The sequence below is a fragment of the Anopheles gambiae genome, chromosome 2 (genome assembly GCF_943734735.2).
Source record: "Anopheles gambiae chromosome 2, idAnoGambNW_F1_1, whole genome shotgun sequence".
NCBI lineage: Eukaryota > Metazoa > Arthropoda > Insecta > Diptera > Culicidae > Anopheles > Anopheles gambiae.
The window spans coordinates 77,305,560-77,327,193 of NC_064601.1; the positions used below are offsets into that span (position 1 = coordinate 77,305,560).

Below are 21,634 nucleotides of genomic sequence, written 5' to 3' on the forward strand. Positions count from 1 at the left end.
GAGTGCGGTTACCGTTACGCGGTTGCGCCGGGGTTTTTTACTGTTCGACCAATTTTAATGTGTTAGTTAATAAAGTGCGCTTGTTTTGTTTATAATATTTTAGTTGTGCGTGGTTCAGTGCGTTATTAGAATAAGTGAACGGACATCCGAACACAACACAAAGTGTTTCATGCAAGAGCTCTGGAAGAGCGAAAAGACCTGGGATGAACCTTTGGAGTCTGAACGACAACAATTCTGGTTATGCTTCAGACAACATGATCATGAACAGACCTATGACCCCTACAAAGGATTGAGATGTTCGAGGTATCTTGCGATAATTTGATAAAATGATAATATACGACGATGATAATATAATATTATTTGCAACTAAAGCCTTCCTTCGCTCCTGGACCCGACGGAATTCCTTCTACAGTGCTGAAACGCTGTCAAACGACAGTAGCACCTATCCTTGCAAAAATGTTCAATGCATCGCTAGCCAATGGCTACTTTCCCAAAACATGGAGGAAATTTTGGATGGTTCCTATTTATAAAAAAGGCGACAGGATAGTTGCCATCAACTACCGGGGTATTACATCTTTGTGTGCCATTGCCAAGGTGTTTGAGCTAGTGATATACAAACATCTGCTATATGCATGCCGCAGCTACCTAAGCCCGTATCAACATGGATTCGTGCCAAAAAAGTCGACTACCACGAACCTGGTTGAATTTGTAACCTATTGCACTAGCCAAATTGATGCCGGAGCTCAAGTCGATGCAATTTATACAGATCTGAAAGCAGCATTCGACTCTCTTCCGCACGCAATTCTTCTCGCTAAACTCGATAAGCTAGGATTCCCCTGCTCGCTCGTACAGTGGCTTAAGTCTTACCTAATTAATCGCACATACATCGTGAAAATTGATAAGCACTTGTCACTTGTGATCATCATCATCATCATCATCATCATCATCAAGCGTAATGGACTGACTATCTGCATCGAGAAATGCTACTGTGTGTCTTTTAGTCGATGCAGGAGCCCAGTCACTGGTACCTACTTCATGAACGGCACTGCAGTTAATCGACAAAATCATGCCAAAGACCTGGGCGTTCTGCTTGACTCTAGTTTGAACTTTAAACAGCATATCGATGACGTTGTAGCCAGAGAAAATCAATTACTTGGCGTGGTTATTCGGACAACTAATGAATTCCGCAACCCCATGTGCATCAAAGCTGTCTACAACTGTATTGTTTGTTCGGTTCTGGAATATTCGTGCGTATTCTGGAGCCCAACTACTGCTTCTTCAATTGCTCGACTTGAGGCGATTCAACGTAAACTCATGCGATATGCCCTACGCCTACTTCCCTGGCAGGATCGCAATAATCTTCCTCCGTATGCTGCGCGGTGCCGTCTTCTAGGCCTTGAACCTCTTTCGGTTAGAAGACGCAATGCACAGTGCTCTTTCATCGCTGGATTGCTAAATGGCTCTATCGACTCATCGCCTTTGTTGCATCGAGTCGCCATCTATGCACCATCCCGAACACTTAGGTCAAGAGAGACTCTACGGCTCGCTCAACCCCGTTCCAGCGCTGGTCAGACTGACCCTATGTTCCGCATGTCGGCTGTCTTCAACACTGTTTCGGATTGCTTCGACTTCGACATCTCAACTCAGTGCTTTAAGGAACGTCTCCGGCTTCTGCCGTGGCCGCAGTGAATTGCGATGCAAATCTTGTTTTTGGAATGTATTTTTTTCTAATGAACTGTTACACCTTAATTAGTCCATATGGCCCGTTGAAGATTAAAATAAATAATAATAATAACTTCCGCTTACGGTTACTTCAGTTACTTGGGAGTAAAAAGTATATCAAATGATAAATACGTCGGTTCTTACAGAAGGTTTTATTAATACTAACAATTACATAATGCGGTTAGAGACAACTATGATTTACATTTACATTTCGCCAATTACACGATTAACATCCCCTCGCAATTGCTGAATCTTGCTTCTGAGATAAAGTGAAATCTTTCTGAGATGTAGTCTGTTCAAGGTGATTTTTTTCTTTACATTTTGACGGTCCAGTCATTTTCCATATATTTTCTGTCTCTCCAAGATGACAGTGCATTTTTTTAAGCTGCATATGCGATTTGGTAGCCGAAATTATCTAAGGCAAAGTAAGTTGATATATCAAGTGGGCTTATCCAGTGCAATTTAATCACTCCAAGTCAAACCATCAAGCAGCGCATACGACTTAAAGCCTTTCCAAACCGTTTTTTTTTTTCAATCGGAGCAATAAAATAAAAACTACGAAAAATAATACAAAGTGTTAACTTTTTTTTTACTCAGTACAAGAAAAAAAAGAATAAGTGGTTAAGTGCAAAGAAGAAGATGGGGGTCGTGGACCCGGGAGGAAGCAGGATTACTCCAGTATATTGGGAGAACCGCCGGATAGCAACTCGAGGAAAAAAATGAAAATAAGAGCGGAGTGAATCAACCTCAACTTCGACGAATCGTCCAGGACTGAAGAGGTATTTATGGTGATTGAGAGTGATACTAAGGGTAAAAACCTGGCAAAATATATTCCTTTTCTGTTTGCGAAAGCAACCGAGATGGTGTTGGGAGGGAAGCCATTGCAAACAACAATGCTACGGGATCGTAAAATACTTATGCGCCTAAAAAATCAAACCGAGGCAAATAAATTAAAAACAGCTTAATCTCAACCACGGTACCGATACTATCAAAGTTAACATATACGAACACAAAACCCTTAACAGCACTAAAGGCATCATCAGATGTGACGCCTGCAAGTTATTATCGAAAGAAGAACTTTTAGAAGGTTTTCGACCTCAAAAAGTCACCGATGTTTACATCATGAAGCGAAAGGGATAAAATGGGGAAACATATAACACACGTACCGCCATCAGCACGTTTAAAACTACATTGCAGCCCAGAAATATAGAGATAGGATATTTAACGGAAAGGTTAGAACTTTTTGTACCTCAACCGATGAGATGTATGACATGTATGCGTTTTGGCCACACAAAGAATAATTGCTCTAGGGAGAAAATATGCGTAAAATGTGGAGAAAATTATCACGCAATTTCGCAACAACAAACTTAAATGTAGTGAATGCGGAGAAAACCATTCGGCTTTAGACAAAGAATGCCCTATATGGAAGGATGAAGTGGAAATTAAAAAATCCAAACAGAGAAACGTATTACCATGAGGGAAGCAAGACAAATTAGACTCGAAATAGTCCCATTAGTATCACGAAAATATACAAACGAAAAATATGCAACAATAGTAACAGGAAACACAAACGTAACACATAAAAGAATTTTAGAAATGACAATCGAAGAAGATGGGAGTACTAAAAACTCCCACGGAGATATTCAGGAAACAAATATTAATAACGAAATTGAACAAAAAGAAACAGAACAATCTTAAACAATCGAAAATCAAAACAAACGCGCGGAAACGCCCGTGGTTTGTTTGCGGTCTGACGTCTAAAAACAAAAATAGGAAGAAACCCTGGTTTGACAGTTAGATCCATAACAAACTGGGTGCTTTGATGTTTGTTTTATGTTCTTTTTTCTAAGTCTATCCTAAATGTTCACAATTTTATACGACCTTTGAGAACAATTGGAGGTCTGTTGAATGAAACAAATGAATATATGTGCAGGCACTCTGATAAGTTCCTCACTTTAAGTATGGATACCGTATTTGGTTCGGTTGGTACATTGCTCCTAACTTGCTGGCTGAACGGATTAAATAATTGTTTCCTATATATCAGATTTTTTTAAGGAACTGTGTTCTTGTTATCCAGTAATCTTCAGATCATCATTTTAATCCAAGAACTGGCCGTCACGTAAATTCTTTTGGCTTCTTTCGTCGTACTACGCCTGAGTAAAGCCACATACCATTTTTGCGAGATACCGTCCAAACTTCAATGCATACCCATTGCTCGTAAATTGGACGTAACTCTATCGATGGATGATGCTGGCGAGCTCATTTTTCATTAATAGCTATGTTTTTCTCATGAAAAACAAAAGATAATTTTGTGTGACGTTATTTTATAAAAAATGGATATTCTTCTACTTTGGCACAACATCCGCTGTCGGTCAAGGCCTGCCAGTACCCACTAGTGAAGTGAGCTTGGCTTTCAGTGACTTATTGTTACCATAGCAGGGTAGTCAGTTCTACGTATGGGGGCACGGTCTATTCGGTCATGGCTTGAACCCATGACGGGCATGTTGTTAAGTTGTACGAGTTGACGACTGTACCACTAGACTGAATATTGAATATGAAAATTTTTACGTTGCCGTGTGATATGTGGCCGAATAAGTGTTTACGACACAACGTAAATTAGATTAGATAAATAAACTTAATTTATTTCCGCCTTGTTACTGACACCACACCACATTCGTTGCTAGCTGTATCCCGACTCCCGCTCGCATCCCGATCGTGTAACGAGTAAGAATCGGGATCGCGGATCGGGACGAGTCTCTCGCTAGGACACTCGTGCCCATCAACCGACGAGAGAAAACATCTCGCAGAGAGGGCGCGTGAGTACCCTGCACGTACGCACCCAACAAAAATGAATATTATTTAAGAATAAAATGGGAACATGGCCAACTATAACGATAGGAAACATCATTTCCGGGGGAGTCTAGAAGAAAGTAACGAAAAAGAAGCATCACAGTTGATTTTAAAGGACTTTTTCTGAATTCCCTTAAACTGGTGCAGTTTAAGTGAAGTTTAAGGCTGCAGTTTAAGGGAATTTGCTCGAATTTCCGATAATTCGTGCCAGTGGCGGATCTAACGGTAGGCGGACTAGGCGGTCGCCTGGGGCCCCGCCGATTTAGGGGCCTCGTAGATCGCCATTTTATAGTATGCCGTATGGACAGAGTATTAGCGACAAGGCACCCGGAAGGATGGACTTTCGGCTAGCGCAACAATTGCACCCCCCCCCCCCCCCTCCCCCCGTCACCAAAAAATTTAAAGCGTTAAAAATTTTAGAGCCTGTGAATGATGATCGTAGAGCCCCCGACCGCATTTCAAGTTTACTGTTCAATCTCCCAACAGCCAGTTTAATGCCGCTACCACCCCCCGAACACCATTACCATTTACAGAGGGCCTCAACTCGTCTTACCGCCTAGGGCCCCCGATACCCTTAATCCGCCACTGATTCGTGCTCGAAAATGTCAATTGGGTATTAGTTTTTGTTATGGAACAAACTGTCAAACTGTGTGTCGATGTATTGGTGAGGAAGAACACCATAAACTCACCTGATATATACACTCACTTTGATTGCACACAAAGAAAATCTCATTTTCGCAGATTGCTGAAATATTTCACATCCCTATCAATAGAGGTCTAATGTGCCCTTCACTTCAAAATTAATGTCAAAAATTGAAAACCCTCCAATCATTCAATTAGTGCCCACATTCCATCTATGTTTGGAAGTAATCACAAAAGAATGTACTTATTGAACATATTCAATAACGCAAAAACCCACAGCAAAAGCAAATTCATAAGTCAATGTTAAACTTTCTGCCGCTCCCTCCAAATCAAATAAAAAACAACATCATTTGAATGGAGCAATATATGGCAAAATTTGAACTTGTGTAAATTGATGTTCAGTTCTTTTTATCTGTCGTTGTTTCTATTAAGGTAAACTTTAAAATTTTCGTTTCTCGGTGTATATTCCTTTTAATCCTTCATAGATGTAGCAGTAAAGTGTCGCTACATATACCGAATGCAAACATAAACATTTCCTTGGTTCAACGCCATCCCAAACGGAACAATGTTCTGGAATAGTATCATCATTACCTTTACCGAACTATGAAATGCTCTTTTTTTAATGTTGGACTAAAATCACGCTATGCAACGACTTCTGTATCATATAAACATTGTAGAAACCCGAATATCATTGCGAGGGTTGCGAGTAGTAATATCTACTCGAAATCTTAAGGTATTTTTAATAATCTTTATCTTTTATGCATACTTGTTTTTGCAAGCTATTAAATGCGAATGCGCTGGGGCTCTTAACTTGTATGGCGTGCGAGCATTCGCGCGCCCTCGCAAATCACTGTGAATTGCATGGCGGGGTTTTTTTAATTGTGAGGTTAGATTTATGGTTTCAGTGAGATTGTTATGAAATATCGAGTTAAAAATTATGTTATACATATATCTAAAGTTCACTTTTGTTCAACGAGTTCATGCAAAACTATCGCCTATCATCGATCGAGTAAGAGATCAGGACCTATTGTGTTCATCATGTTAACTCTGTTTCTGCACCTGCTTATGTTTGCGATGTATTTATTATTCAGAAAGAACGGCTTCAGCCATATTGCTTGCTATGTTTGCGATGTATAAATGGTTCAATTGTTCAGTGTTTGTCTATTTTTTCAAACGCTACGCTTAGATAATAAGTTCCTATACGTTCTCGATTCACCTACTTTTCTATAAGTGTGTCTCAAATGTTTTTGTATGAATGGTATGTCCTGAACTCTTTCAGCTGGGTTGTTATGGTGTAGATTAGTTTGCTGAGTGTGTTACGATAAATGTGTTGTTAACTCTGATAGTGTGTATTACAATAAATTCTGTATAGCAGATATGATACATCGGCAACATTCGGTCATGCAGCGGTGGGGCAATGAATACAATAGACGCTAGTGTTGGGGACAAATCATGGGGACATAGGAAGATGCGAATAGATGAACCATAGTGTTGCGGAAAATAGAAGCTGCATGTGTTACGGTAGGTACGTGGAGGTATGTAAGATGTTTCGCTAGTAACCCTTACCAGCTAATTACCGAAACGGACGTAGAATTCTCAAAATTTGATATAAATTGATTGGCTAGTAGTCTGACTGTATCAGTTCCGTTTGGAGTCTTGTTTGGTACAGGCGCAAATAAGCATGATAAAGTTTTTCCTAATTTTGACACTGGCGCTGGCGCTAGCTAGTGCCGAAACGACCGAGGACAAGGAAGATATGGTGCCAGAAGAGATCATCGAGGAGATCAAGGTGGGTGACGACACTCCTGGAATTTATAAGGGTCGTCTGCTTGGATATTCTTACTACAATACAGTTCATGGACCACATCGAGATAACTCGCACGGTGATAACCGTCCACCTAACTTCGCTCCATAAAATATCGGTTACGAAGGTGGTGGCTCTTAGGGCGCTTATGATGAAGGTTATGGTTATGTAGGCAGGTGACACACTAACTTCTACAGCCAGTCCAAATCTCACGAAGTCTCACAAATTTTAAGAAAAACCAGGGCCATGGGCGTGTCAACTCCACGTCCAGACAACTTTCTGCGAGTGAGTCTTGTTTATCGCTTGTTTTGCTTTATCCGTTGTTTTGCTGTAGCGTGCGATAATTTTTAACTTTCCAACACCAAGGGGCCAAAAGATAGGCAATATATTTAGTTGTTGGTAAAGAAACGTGAGTAGAGAAAAGTATTTAGGTTTATAAATATGTTTTAAGAAGAATAATAAAAAACACTGTCAAAAATTATATAAATTATTTTTGATGGCACTAAATTGTGTTGAAACTTGATATATTGAAAAAAGTTTAAGACCTTCCCGCGAAGCAATGCAAGGGTTTTTTTGAGAATCTATCGCTCTAATTCTGTAGTTGTCTCGCTTCCGCGTAGAACAGTAATAGCTAGCCAAGCTTTCAACCTCCCCTCCCCGCCATGCAATTGACAGCGATTTGCGAGAGCGTGCGAGGGCTCGCACGCCATACAAGTTCACCGCTCCAGAGCCCTCGCATTAAAGAGCTTGCAAGCCTTGGTAGTTTTTTCACCCCTAGTTTTACTTACTTACTTACTTATCCGGCGCTACAACCGCTTTGCGGTCTTGGCCTGCCTCAGGAGTGTCCGAAACCGCTCACGGTATCTCGCCTTCGTCTGCCAGTCCGTTATCCCGCCCTTAATGGCGGACGCCTCCAAGCCGTCTTGCCATCTCAGTTTGGGCCTACCACGCCTCCTCTGTCCTTGCGGACGGCCTAAAAAGACTTTACGGGCTGGGTCGTCCGTTTCCATGCGTATAACATGGCCAGCCCACCGGAGCCTGGCGAGCTTTATACGCTGCACGACAGTGAGGTCGCCGTACATCTCGTATATCTCGTCATTATAGCGGAGGAGCCACACATACGGGGCCAAATATCCTTCTGAGCATCTTCCTCTCGAACGCGGCTAAGAGGGTACTATAGGTACTATATAGTCCCAGCTTCGTCCGTCGCGACAGGTTCTTTGAGGTGAACTGATTTTTCAGGCTGTAGAATGACCGGTTGCCAGCCAGCATCCTTGCGCGCAACTCAACTTCCATGCTATTGTCGTTGCTGACCTTTGACCCAAGATATGATTAATATGTTTAATATGTTTATTGATTAATCCATCGGGATCTTGAAGATCCTACATGAATGTAAATTAGTGCTTATAGACTATGTAAGGTACATAAATCGATAGGGGAGAACAGGTGCACAAGAATAGAAAATGTATTTTGAAAATAAAATTATTACGTAAGGTGTGTCCTGAGTCTATCTCTAAAAACATTCTGTGGCATGTTGAAATCAAATAAATCAAAGTTATTTATGAAACTTCGACACATAGCTGACATAGGATCAGACTGGGCAAAACGAGTTCTATAACCAGGGACGGATATGAATTGACGTGTACGTAGATTCCTAGATGGCGCGTTAAATTCTATCGTAGCTAATAGAATAGGAGCATCAATATGGTGGTTAAGTAGTCCTGATATAAAAAGGCATTTAGCTATCTCACGGCGCTTTTTCAACGACTGAATCCCTAAAAGCAGACACCGGGAATGGTATGACGGTAACACATCACCCTGTCGCCATGGTAAGAGTCTTACAGCATATCTAGTCGCTTTTCTTTGGATGGCCTCGATTCGATTACTCCATTGTTCGGTACAGGGGTCGCTAACAATACTGCCATATTCTAACACTGATCGGACGTAGGCACAGTAGATGGTTTTTATGGTCATGGGATTACGGAAACCTTGCGTTGATCGAATAATCCAACCCAGTAGTTGGTTCCCTCTGGATACTATATTCTCTAGGTGATCGTTAAATGTTAAACGTGTGTAGCGACCTCGGCCGCTACGATAAGGAAATATCGATCAGTTAAGCTTCGTTTAGATGTAGATATCGGTAAGATACGTGTAGATGCGTCTTAAGGCGGCCTCATCAAAATCGACGGCTACTGTGCGGGGTTCGTGGATCGGAGGTTCGGCGGAGCGATGGCGGTTGAAAAGACGCGAACATTTTTCGTGGACTCATTCTCATTCTGGTGGTGGATTTAAGTGGATGTTAAATAAAGTGTTGCAGTAGGAATATTTAATTTATTTAATTAATAGAAGTAGTGCTGTGCGTTTCCGAAAAAGTAGTTTAGTCGTTTCACGTGTGTCGAGAATGATCCCAAGGTCGCGGAATGTATCGGTGCGTTCAACGGATATGTTATCGATATGGTAGTTGAATCGTGTGCAAGACCGAGAACGGTAAAAAGACAAAACACGACATTTTTCGATACATAGCACCATTGCATTATCACGGCACCATGTGCTAAATAGGTTGATGGCGTGTTGAAGATTGATGCAGTCATTGGTATCGTTGATAGGAGCGAACGTTGATAGGAGCGAAGCTTAACGTCATCGGCAAACAGAAGAAAACGGTGTTCCGCTAGCAATTGCCCTACATCATTTATATAAAGAATGAAGAGCAGCGGGCCCAAATTTCTGCCTTGAGGCACTCCTGAGGTGCCAAGCACCTCTCTAGATGTATGATCGTTTACCTTGATCTTGTATGAGCGTTCTGTAAGGTAGGAATGCAACCACTTAACTATTTGTTCCGAAAACCCTAACTTCTGCAATTTGGCGATTAAAATGTCGTGTGAGATGAGGTCGAAAGCAGCTTTGAGATCGGTGTAAATAGCATCCACTTGACCTCCGGAGTCGAGATTACGTTTGCAGAAACTAACGAATTCAGTGAGGTTCGTTAATGTTGAACGTTTGGGTACGAACCCGTGTTGGTTATCCATAATGTAATTCGATGTAGCGGAGAGCATAGGGCCGTAAAGCAGAAGCTCAAAAGTTTTTGATACCGCACAAAGTGATGTGATACTGCGATAGTTTGAAGCACATGAGCGATCCCCTTTTTTAAATATTGGTACACTCTTAAAAATTTTTGCCGAATCTCGGTTAATTTTTGCCGAGATCTGCACAACTGAGATCTCGGCAAGGATCTCGGTTAAATTTCTGTTGCCGACATCTCGGTTAATGACATTTTGTTTTGACGTTTACGTTTAACCGAGATTTTCGGTTAGAGCAAATCGAGATTTCGGCTAAATATAAAAACATTTTATCTTTATTTTAGTGGTTTTATTTGCGTATGAAGTGGGTTTATTTAGGTAAAATAAATAAACAATATTATTTACTGGGAGAAATAGTCATAGCAGTCTGAGCCTATGATGATGGCCGGTGTAAACCTTCTGCAGCATGATGTCACTATCGTGCCCCTTACTGTAGCAGGACGGCAGAAAGTCACCCTATTCTTATGAGATTTCTGGTGTGAAGCGTAGGGACAGGCATTGGTTCATCCGCCGGATGGGGCACAGCGTTTGGATGTGGTATATTTACAGGAAAATGAGCCGGGCAAGGAGCGGGCACTGGTACAGGCACGGTTCTGTAGAGCGGGCAGAGTGAAACAACTCTGAGTGAACCCTGTTTAGATTTTACGTGGTCGAGTGTTGATACTTACTTACTCGTGTAGGTGACCGGAAATGAATCCTGGAAGTCTGAACGGCCTGGCTAAGGTTGAACCAATCGGATTAGCTTCCATATATGATCCTTCAATAGGGACTGCTCCGAGTGACGCTCTGAAGAGCACCGATTGCGTGCGCTGATGGAGTTTCCTAACCCCAACCCCGTTCCATACCCGTGCTCGATCGCACGCTACTGATACTCGGTTTTTTATCACGCTGAGACACTCATTTTCACTTGTATTTTTACACTTTTACTTTTACATCACAACATCACTCCGAAAAGTTTTCGTTTCATTAGCACGAGATTAACAGAATGGCGAATGACAGATAAAATACCGAGCCTCGGCTAATCCAAACAGTAAAGCTGAAATCTCGGTTATTTTGACGGACGAGCTCGGTGACAGCAGTGTTAACGTATGTTCTCGGCAAGTTGGGTTGCCGAGTTTCGGTTGAAATATTTATTTAACTGATATTTCAGTTTTAAATGGTACTGATTTTCGACTACTGGGATTTTTCAACTGACATATCAGCAAGAATCGAAAGAGCCGACAAATTTCGGCAGTATTTTTAACCGAGGTCGTGAAATATTTTTAAGTGTGTACCATCCACGAGGTCTTCCATAAGCGTGGGAAAATACCGGAACTCAGTGACGTGTTGTATATGTTTGTTAATACAGGTGCTAGGGACTGATAGCATTTACTGATGATGTAACTCGGAATGCCATCGGGACCAGAAGCTGTAGAGGGTTTAAGGCTTTTGAGGCACTTTTCTACTGTGCGTATATCAAACGTAGGAATGGTGTAATCAATCATGTTTAGAGGTGTGTAAGATGTGGCCCTTGAGATCACCGTTTGATCTACAATTGGGGTGGAGAAGGCATCGGAAAATCGTTCAGCGAAAATGTTGCAAATATCTTCGGGTGACGTGCCCACGGAATCATTATATTTGATTGTGCTTGGAATTACGTTTGAGCGTCGTCTGCTGTCAATGAAGCGCCAAAATTTTCGGGGATGTCGGAGAAGGTACCTTTTTTTCACCAAGATAGGTGAATTGTGGGACGACTTCAAATGTGCGTTCACCTATTTGTACGTCACGCCTACGTAGATTCTGATTATTTATTGGTAGGCCCGCTGATGTTGCCACCATCAGTTTGGTCTTTGACTCGTTTATCTGCAATCCAAGGCTCTCTGCCGCCTGCTCGATCCCTTGGTAGGCTTCTGCTACATAGGAGAGCCGCAGACCAATGATGTCTATATCATCAGCGTATGCCAGGATCTGGGTTGACTTATAGAAGATGGTTCCCGTAGTCTCCACCCTCGAGTCGCGGATGGCCCTCTCTAGCGCCAGGTTGAATAGGATTAGGGGCAATCGATTAGGGGAATTTTACAAGCGTACTGTGGAGCTGTCATCAGACTGTGGGTGCCGGTGTAAAAAGCTACGAATTGATACCGATGATGTTTTTTTTAAACATCATTGGGAGTTGTTTTCGTGTGGGATTCTGCTGTACACATGATAAACTAAAAAATCCTGCTACGGAGCCATAATTAAACATGATCAGTTAGTAAGATTGATGAAAATATTTTGAGGTATTTACAGCGGCACCCACGGTCTGATGACAACTTCACAGTACGCTTCAAAAATTGCCCTAATCGATTGCAACACTCCCCTATATGATTGCAAACTTCCACAGCTTGCTTGCAACATTTCCCTACCGATTTGCAACATTCCCCTAAGTGATTGAACTAGGCTTGGGCAATTTGATTCTTTTCAGTGAACGCGTGCGATGTAGTTCGTTCAGTATGATGAACTGAACGCGTGCGGTAGGTCAGTCGCTCAATTGGAGCTAAGTACCATTTAAAAAAAAAATCATGTTTAATTTTATTGAGATTTTAATGCAAGAACTAAAAGTTATTGCTTTTAAGGCAGCATTTTCAATTATAAATACCGTCAGTCCGAGATACGAGGTTCATACATAACTAGGTAACTAGGTTTTTACATTAAACCATTTATGTATCACAATTCATGCAGAAAATTTGAAAATTTCTGGTTTTTAAGAGGCTCTCAAATTTTTGGTAAAACAGTAATTTATCTTGCATTTGAGAATCCTTTGAGCCAATTATACTAATTGCACACAAGAACTTAGAAAACGTAGCTCGAGAACAAACTTTATATACTTAAGTTGATTTGTAACGAAAGCTAATCTAAACGAGTAAAATCTACAAGCTTTATCTTTTATGTTGCTGTGCGCTTAACGAGTTCTTTTTGTGCGACTGAACTAACTGAACGCGCGTGCGGCAGTGTGCGGCAAGAGTTCTTTTTGTGCGACTGAACTAACTGAACGCGCGTGCGACAGCGAGCGACAAGAGTTCTTTTTGTTCGGTAGTGTGCGACTGACCCCACTGAATACGAGTGCGGCAGTGTGCGACTGAACTAACGGAACGCGCGTGCGGCAGTGTGCGACAAGAGTTCTTTTTGTGCGGTAGTGTGCGACTGACCCCACTGAATACGAGTGCGGCAGTGTGCGACTGAACTAACTGAACGCGCGTGCGGCAGTGTGCGACAAGAGTTCTTTTTGTGCGGTAGTGTGCGACTGACCCAACTGAACACGCGTGCGGCTGTGTGCGACTGAACTAACTGAACGCGCGTGCGGCAGTGTGCGACAAGAGTTCTTTTTGTGCGGTAGTGTGCGACTGACCCCACTGAATACGCGTGCAGCAGTGAGCGACCGAACTAACAGAACGCGCGTGCGGTAGTGTGCGACTGACCCAACTGAACACGCGTGCGGCTGTGTGCGAATGACCCATTGGCTATGAGTGTTCTTTCTCACTCAGTATCGGGTCAGTGTGCGGCAGGAGTTCTTTTTGTGCGGCTGTGTGCGATTGATCAATCTGACCACGCTAGCAATATGTACATTCTTTCTCGCGCAAAGTGCGATCGATCTTCTTGTGTCGTTGTGTGTGACAAATTCTGCCGACCCAAAACGAATGTTTTTTTTCGTTCAGTCTATGACACCGACAGTTATCTTGCATCTCTTTCAGACCACATTTTAGTTGGTTCTGTATGCGTGCGGAAGACCTACCCGTTCACTTTTTCGCGTGCGGCGATCAACCGCACACTATAATGAACTGAGTGTGCGGCATAGGTCTCGCACAATTGTCCCATGCCTAGATTGAACTATTCCCTTATATGATTCGAAACCCTGTAATGCGAGGGCTCTGGGGCTGTGAACTTGTATGGCGTGCGAGCCCTCGTACGCCCTCGCAAATCGCTGTCAATTGCATGGTGGGAAGTGTTTTCAGTGCAAGCGGGCATGTTCCCTGCACAATTCTTATCGAACGTTTTAATTCATGGAAACGTGGTCGGTGCTAACAAACGTATTGTGAACAATACAATTCGTACGCGTTAATCAAACGGAGTGAGCGTGTGCACGAGTGAACAATTCTCTCTTTTCGGGTAATGCAAAAATTCCGCGTATGTTAATCAGAGTGTGAGCATGTGTGAGTGTATGCGAAGAATACTATCCGCGAGTAGTAATCCAAATGTGTGCGTGAGTGTGTGAACAATAAAACCGCGTGGTTTGAACTCATTCTAAGGGTAGTGTACGGGACAAATTGTACAATTTACGAATATTCAGTGCTGTGAAAACTGTGGTTTGTGACAAGTGAAAATACCGAGTCCACAAGTTCCAACGACGTCGGCAGCGTTTGAGGAACAAGACGCGTCACATCGTGCATCACAAGTGCAAGCTGCATCAGACAGCGATCATGTCCTAGCCAACCCAATACTGATGGCAGCCGTGGCAAGGGAAGCTTCGGAGAGTGATTTTGAAGGTTTTGAATCGGTAAATTCGAATCATACTTTCCCAACAGCAGAAATGCTGGCTGAGAAAAGGAAGCGAATGCGTCAGCATTTCGCTCAAAGGTTGGACCGCATTGATCAAGCACTACCGCATGCAACAAGGGCGGATGCCGCTTTTTTGAAAGGATGTGCGTCACGTTTGTCGATGCTATCCACGGAATATGAAACATGGCACACCAACAATTTGGTTTCTTCTTCCACTGCACAGTATGAACAAGAAGAAGAGTACGCGTCGTTCGAGAACCGCCATTTTGAGCTTTCGTTAGCAATTGAAAGAAACTTGTCATCAAGTGTAGTTTCGTCACCAACACGCGATACCATGCCACCCACAAAATTCCCTGAAATGCGCTTGCCAACTTTTGATGGAAAAATGGAAGATTGGTTATCGTTTGGAATTGCCTTTCTCAGTCTTATAGATCGCAATTCGAATTTAGCCGACGTAGACAAGCTACGATACTTAAAAGGCTCTCTTCAAAAAGATGCTCTTAACGTCGTAGGAGACATCGAAATCACCGACGCAAATTACTCTGTTGCATGGGAAGTATTGAAATCGCGATTCGAAAACAAAAAGCTAATGGTGAAACAATATATTGACGGATTATTTGCGATACCACACATGAAAAAGGAATCATACGAATCACTGCTTTTTTTTAATTGACAGTTTTAAATGATCGAATCGAATCGAATGAATTAAAATGACGACTATAATGGGAGTAGCCACCGAAAGATGCAGCGTGCTCTTAGCCCACATGGTCTGCTCTAAATTAGACGTGGCCACACTTATTCAATGGAAAATACATCATAGTTCAACGGATATTCTCACATATGACGGACGGATATTCGAGGTCATGAAATTCCTTCGCAGCCAAGCAACTGTTTTGTAAGCTATGGCTCCAGACAGGAATCGAACCAGTGAAGCAACAACAGCTGGAGGCAGACTGAAAGCCCGTAACGAAGTGTACAGCGTAGTTAAGCCGGCCACAAAGGTTTGTTCATTCTGCAAAAGGGCTTCACATGCGGCGGCCCTGTGCGAAGTGTTTCGAAATGCATCTGTGGAAATGTTATGTCTACGTTCTCAACTTGACGGTAAACAAACCATATACAGTCTCAGGTGATAAAACTTATATCTATTACAATAAAACTTATAATCTACAAAAGTTTAGACGGAGACCAACAATCCTGTTACCAACGGCAATGGTACAAGTAGTGAATGTTGACGGAACACGTATCTGGGCTCGAGCTTTGCTGAATGGAGGTTCACAGATCAACATTGTTACGGAACGGTTGGTACATCTATTGAGAGTCCAGAAGAGGAACGAGCATCATCTGCTTGGTGATTTAGTGTGCCTGGTTGGAAGGAAGCAGAAATCATCATCAAACGCATTGCGTTATCAGATGCAGCGAAGTTGTTCGATCCTCTCGGACTGTTGGGACCAGCCATTGTAGTAGCAAAGTGTTTCATACAGGAGCTCTGGAAGAACGAAAAGACCTGGGATGAACCTTTGGAGTCTGAACGGCAACAATTCTGGTTACGCTTCAGAGAAGCTTGACAATTCCACGAACAGCAATTGGTGGAACAGTGGGAATTAAAGCCCACGGATTTAGTGATGCTTCACTACGGGCTTATGACGCCTGCATCTATATACGAGCAGAATCGTCAGATGGCAAGGTCTCCGTACGGTTGTTATGTGCTTAGTCAAAGGTGGCACCGATGCCTAATACCAAAGGGAAGAGAAACGTGTCCCTTCCAAGGCTCGAGTTGTCGGGAGCACTGTTACTTATGGCACACTTCTTGTTACACTTATGGCAGAAGGTGAAGCAAGGTGTGAAATTGGAGCTTAAAATCAACTTCTGGGTTGATTCGACGATAGTTCTTCATTGGATTGCAAGCAGTCCTTCCCGTTGGAAGCAATTCGTCGCGAACTGAGTTGAAACCTACAAGAGGAGTTACGTGAAGTTACGTGGCCAGCGAGCACAATCCAGCTGACATTATTTCCAGGGGAATGATGCCTTCGCAGCTCATAGATTCCCAACTTTGGTGGCAAGTCAAGCTTGGCCTACGAACAAACCCAATACTGAAATTTCCTTGGAAGACTTGGAAGAGCGATCGATAGTAGCCACATCTCGACAGGTACCGCCAAATTTTCTGTTCGAGCTTTCTTCATCTTACGAAACATTTGTGCGACTTACGGCATATTTGCAGCGATTCATTTACAATTGTCAACCGACACACCGCGGGCATTTACGAAAGGGGTTTCTAAAAATAGATGAATTAGTGTCAGCGTCTCTAACGCTCGTTCGTCTGGCCCAACAAGAAACCTTTGCTGAGGAGCTTCGGGACGTTCGACAAGCTGGAGCGATTAAGCCGAACTCCAAACTGAAAACGCTAACACCTATTCTGAAAGAGGATATCCTACGTGTGGGTGGTCGTTTGCGAAACGCGCCTGTTTCGTATGAACGCAAACACATCCGATAATTTTAGCGTTTTCTCATCAATTGACCCTACTGATTGCGCGTTCTTATAGTTGTGGCCCGACCTGCCGAACTTGCATTCGCCGTTACTGCAGTCACTCACCACGTCCTGCCAGCGTGTCGATGTGTTAGTGAGAGCGGTTCGGCAGGACAGGGCAATGATCGCTCGCCAGGCCAACGAACGGGAGCGATGGTACCGAACACGTTTGATGTAACAGGCACTTACATGAATGTCCTCGGTGTAAGCAGTCGCAAGTTTTAGCAATACATTTATATTAATTGATAAATTTTTAAATACGTCTGCAGTATATGTAGCTAGCTATTCCAAATATCACAAAACCCCCGTTACAACACAAAACTTATCATCGGCAATATCTGCATGCGGGACAACAAGAGCTTATATCTAGCCTGCGCGAGAGATTCTGGCCCCTTCGCATACGCAACCTGGCACGAAAGGTTGTATATGAATGTGTAAGTTGTTTCCGATCCAAGCCAACAACGACAGAGCAAATCATGGGAGATTTGCCCAGCGAACGCGTAAACCCAGTTCTCCCATTCTACAACACCGCTGTGGATCTGTGTGGTCCATTATTCTATAGACAGACCAACAAGAAGGCTGCTCCAATCAAATGCTATGTTGCTGTTTTCGTCTGCCTTGTGACCAAAGCAGTACATGTGGAGCTTATTGCCGATTTGTCTACTCCAGCCTTCATTTCTACATTCACTCTACATTCATTCTACATTTCTACATACACCTTCAATTCAATTCCCTCCGCTGTCACCCCATTTCGGTGGCATCTGGGAGGCCACAGTGAAGTCGCAGAAACGGTAGCTAAAAGCGACGATAGGATCCAGTATCTTACGACGGGACGACCTGGAAACTATCTTAGTTCAAGTGGAGGCTTGCTTGAACTCGCGACCGTTAACTGCATTGTCCAACGAACCAAAGGACCTGGAAATGTTGACGCCGGGTCATTTTTTGATTCAACGGGCGCTAACATCGATCCCTGAGCCATCTTATGCTGAGATTTCAGGCAACCACCTGGACCGCTATCAACAATTGCAGGTGTTCAGCGAATTTGGAAGTGATGGAATCGAGACTACTTGTCTGATTTGCATACGCGTACCAGGTGGACTTCAAGGCGAGACAACGTTCGGTAAGGCACTATGGCCCTGCTGATAGAGGACAACCTTCCTCCTCTCAAATGGCGCTTCGGCCGAGTGCTGAAGATTTAAACTGGTGATGACGGCTTGGTTCGGGTGGTTGACGTGATAGCTAGTCTAAGAGATTATAGTGACTTTGGTCCTTATGGACTCTTTCGTCACATTTGACGTGATAACGAAGGATGGAATTTACAGAAGAGCCATGACCAAGATCTTGAATTTGTACTGTATAAACGTATGACCTTATGTCACTTGAATTTGTTGCTTGGGAATTGTACTGATGGGACGAATGAACGAAAAAAGGAATAAAGATAGAGTCTAACGCAAGTGTTTAAAGTGTACGGACGTTCTTCTTTCTACCAATTGAGAAAGTTTCCAGATACCATGTACGCAAACCCCTGTGCTCATCACAGAAGTTGCTTCAAACTGAAAAAAAAACACAGAAATCATAGTTGGAACAATCATCGCTGTAAATATTGATAGCGTTAAGGCTTAATATGTAAATATTTTTAACAAGTGTTTTATTTAACTTTGATTGCTGAGTGCGATTTCCAAACTGGCGTGTCCGAGTAGTGGGTAAAAAAACAGTGCCCCCAGCTAACAACAGGATCAGACGGACAGTAATGTGTAGTAGAGTCGTAGACCTACCCAGACTCCGACTCTTGAAAAACTGAATTCTATGCTGAATCAAAGCTGGATTTGACTCCGCTATTTCGAACGAGTTCTGAATATATCCAGAAGAATCCGAATGACTTCAGACGGGCTTGTACGAGTCCAGACGACTCCGATTAGGTCTGGATGAGTTCAAATGACTCTCGTATAAGACATCCAAACGAATCTGGATGAATTTCTATCAATGCAAACGAGATTCAATTAAAGGGAGGAACTGAAATACTGATGACAAGCGAAGCAATTGCGGATCCTCAGAATTATGTTGTTGAACATTTGGACAAAACTGAACGTGAGCGGAGGCTTTTTAACGACACGAGGTTTGTGTGCGATTCAATACTTTTTATTAATATCTCATTCTTGCAGTAATATAATGTATGTTCGATCACCACAAAGAAGATTTCTTTCTTGGTGCTTCAAGTATACGTTTCCATTCAATTATACATAACCTGTATTTAGTAGCTATCAGAAATCTTATCTGTGCCGATCGAACATACATTATATTACTGCAAGAATAAGAAATTAAAAAAAAATCAATCGCACACAAACTTCGTGTCGCTAAAAAGCCTCCGCTCTCGTTCAGTTTTATCCAAATGTTCAACAACATAATTCTGAGGATCCGCAATTGCTTCGCTTGTCATCAGTATTTCAGTTCCTCCCTTTAATTGAATCTCGTTTGCATTGATAGAAATTCATCTAGATTCGTTTGGATGTCTTATACGGGAGTCATTTGAACTCATCCAGACCTAATCGGAGTCGTCTGGACTCGTACAAGCCCGTCTGAAGTCATTCGGATTCTTCTGGATATATTCAGAACTCGTTCGAAATAGCGAAATAGTTAAATCCAGCTTTGATTCAGCATAGAATTCAGTTTTTCAAGAGTCGGAGTCTGGGAGATCTCACTCAGCAATCATATTTCCATAAAATACTAGTTAAATATAAATATATAAGGCCTTAACGTTATCAATATTTACTGCGATGATTGTTTCAATTATGATTTCTGTGCTTTTTTTACAGTTTGAAGCAACTTCTGTGATGAGCACAGAGGTTTGCATAACAGACAGGCTCCCGATCGGATAAACTCCAGTGACGCGCGTGGTGAGCTTGGCTTTTTGAATCTGTTTGCCGAAAAGGGATTAGGGTAAATGTACCAATAGTGGTGCAATTTGTAGTGGTACCGATGTGTTTTAATGGATTTAAAGTGTGAGGAAGGATAATTTCTGAATATTTTAACACATAGCAATTGGAATATGTTTTATCTACGCAATCACAACCATATTTATCATGAAATACATCAACTTTACGAAAAAATACATATTTTTGTGACTGCTTCGTTGTACCTATAATGGTGGTATGGTTCCTATAGTCGTTGTATTGTGTTCCTATAGTGGTGGTAAACAAAGATGCATCAAAAACGGTGTATAATATCAATGAAACTTAGTTTCGAAGCTGTTTTCGTATGAATAGTAAAGATTACTGCCATAATATAGGGTTCTTGCGTAATTTGATCGTAAAAAAATGTATAAATTTGATCAATGAAACTATTGACAAAAGTACTACATCACACCTGTCGTCAACCTACACTCGGAAGAGTGTGCTTAACTTCAAAGTCAATTTTTCATTCAGCCATATAAGCGAATTTTGGCCTGTTTTTAGTAAATTACCTACATAAAACTTATTTCTGTTGCTTATTTTAGTGAAAACAGTACGACATGTCAAAAATATCCTCGATAAAATCTAAAACGACCTGTTTTCATTGATTTTATAACTATAACCACTATAGGAACATGCCTGTTTTGTGTACCTATAATGGCACTATGGTAAAAAACACTCAAAAATGCATAAATATGGTCAAAAGGCAAATAATTTTAGTAAAACAATAACATTTCATAACAGTTATGTTGAAAAACTAGTAATTGCGTGGTTATGTGGTCATTTAGAACGTTAACAGAAAAATGAGTTTCGTTATGAAATCCTAAGGATTTTGGAAAAATGTTGACACATTTCACAAAATAATGGATATTTCGGTCACTATGTAACGGAATGGCCCCATTTAACTTTTAAACCCTTTGTAAAAGGCTAAAGAACATTTCACACTAACGTAAATAACTTAATTACTTTTAACTTGCCATATGAACCGCATTTTAGAGCAATAGCACTACTATTGGTACTACCACCTCTATAAGTACATTTACCCTACTCATCACAAATCTCATTCATAACATGTTGTTCTCTTGCGGGTTTAGCTGTACTCAAGGTTTGCAATGGATTGGTTGGTAACTTCTCAAGAATTTCCAGATGGGTTAAGATTTTTGTATTTTTGAATTACAGTAGAACGTCGATTATCCGAGGGCGGATTAACCGGCGGGCGGCTTAACCGTGCTTATAAAATGTGACAGCTGTTCAAACGTACGGCGAACATTTGCAGCGATAGTCAAGAGGAAACCCAGTTCTTTGTGCATCTCTGTAGTGTCTAGTGGTATTTTCGAAATTCATTTTTGTTCATGAACAGCTGTTAAACCTATAGTTATTGATTAAAATAACATTCTCCTAACGATTAATCCATTGGTTCAAGGCGAATTTATCATAAAACTAGTGAATTTTATAAATTTTACATGGATTTGACATTTCTTGGGCGATTATCCGTGCAAATCGATTAACCGGCAACAGTCCAGTCCAGAGCTGCCCGGATAATCGACGTTCT

General features: G+C 42.0%; 1 long non-coding RNA gene across 1 annotated transcript; it reads right to left on the reverse strand.

Moving 5' to 3' along the window:
• Positions 1–10,362: 10,362 nt before the first annotated feature.
• On the reverse strand, positions 10,363–11,373 carry LOC133391858 (uncharacterized). The gene is made up of 2 exons (XR_009765312.1): positions 10,764–11,373; positions 10,363–10,688 (listed from the first exon to the last, which is right to left on the reverse strand). It is a non-coding gene; the product is annotated as an uncharacterized LOC133391858 (long non-coding RNA).
• Positions 11,374–21,634: the final 10,261 nt, after the last annotated feature.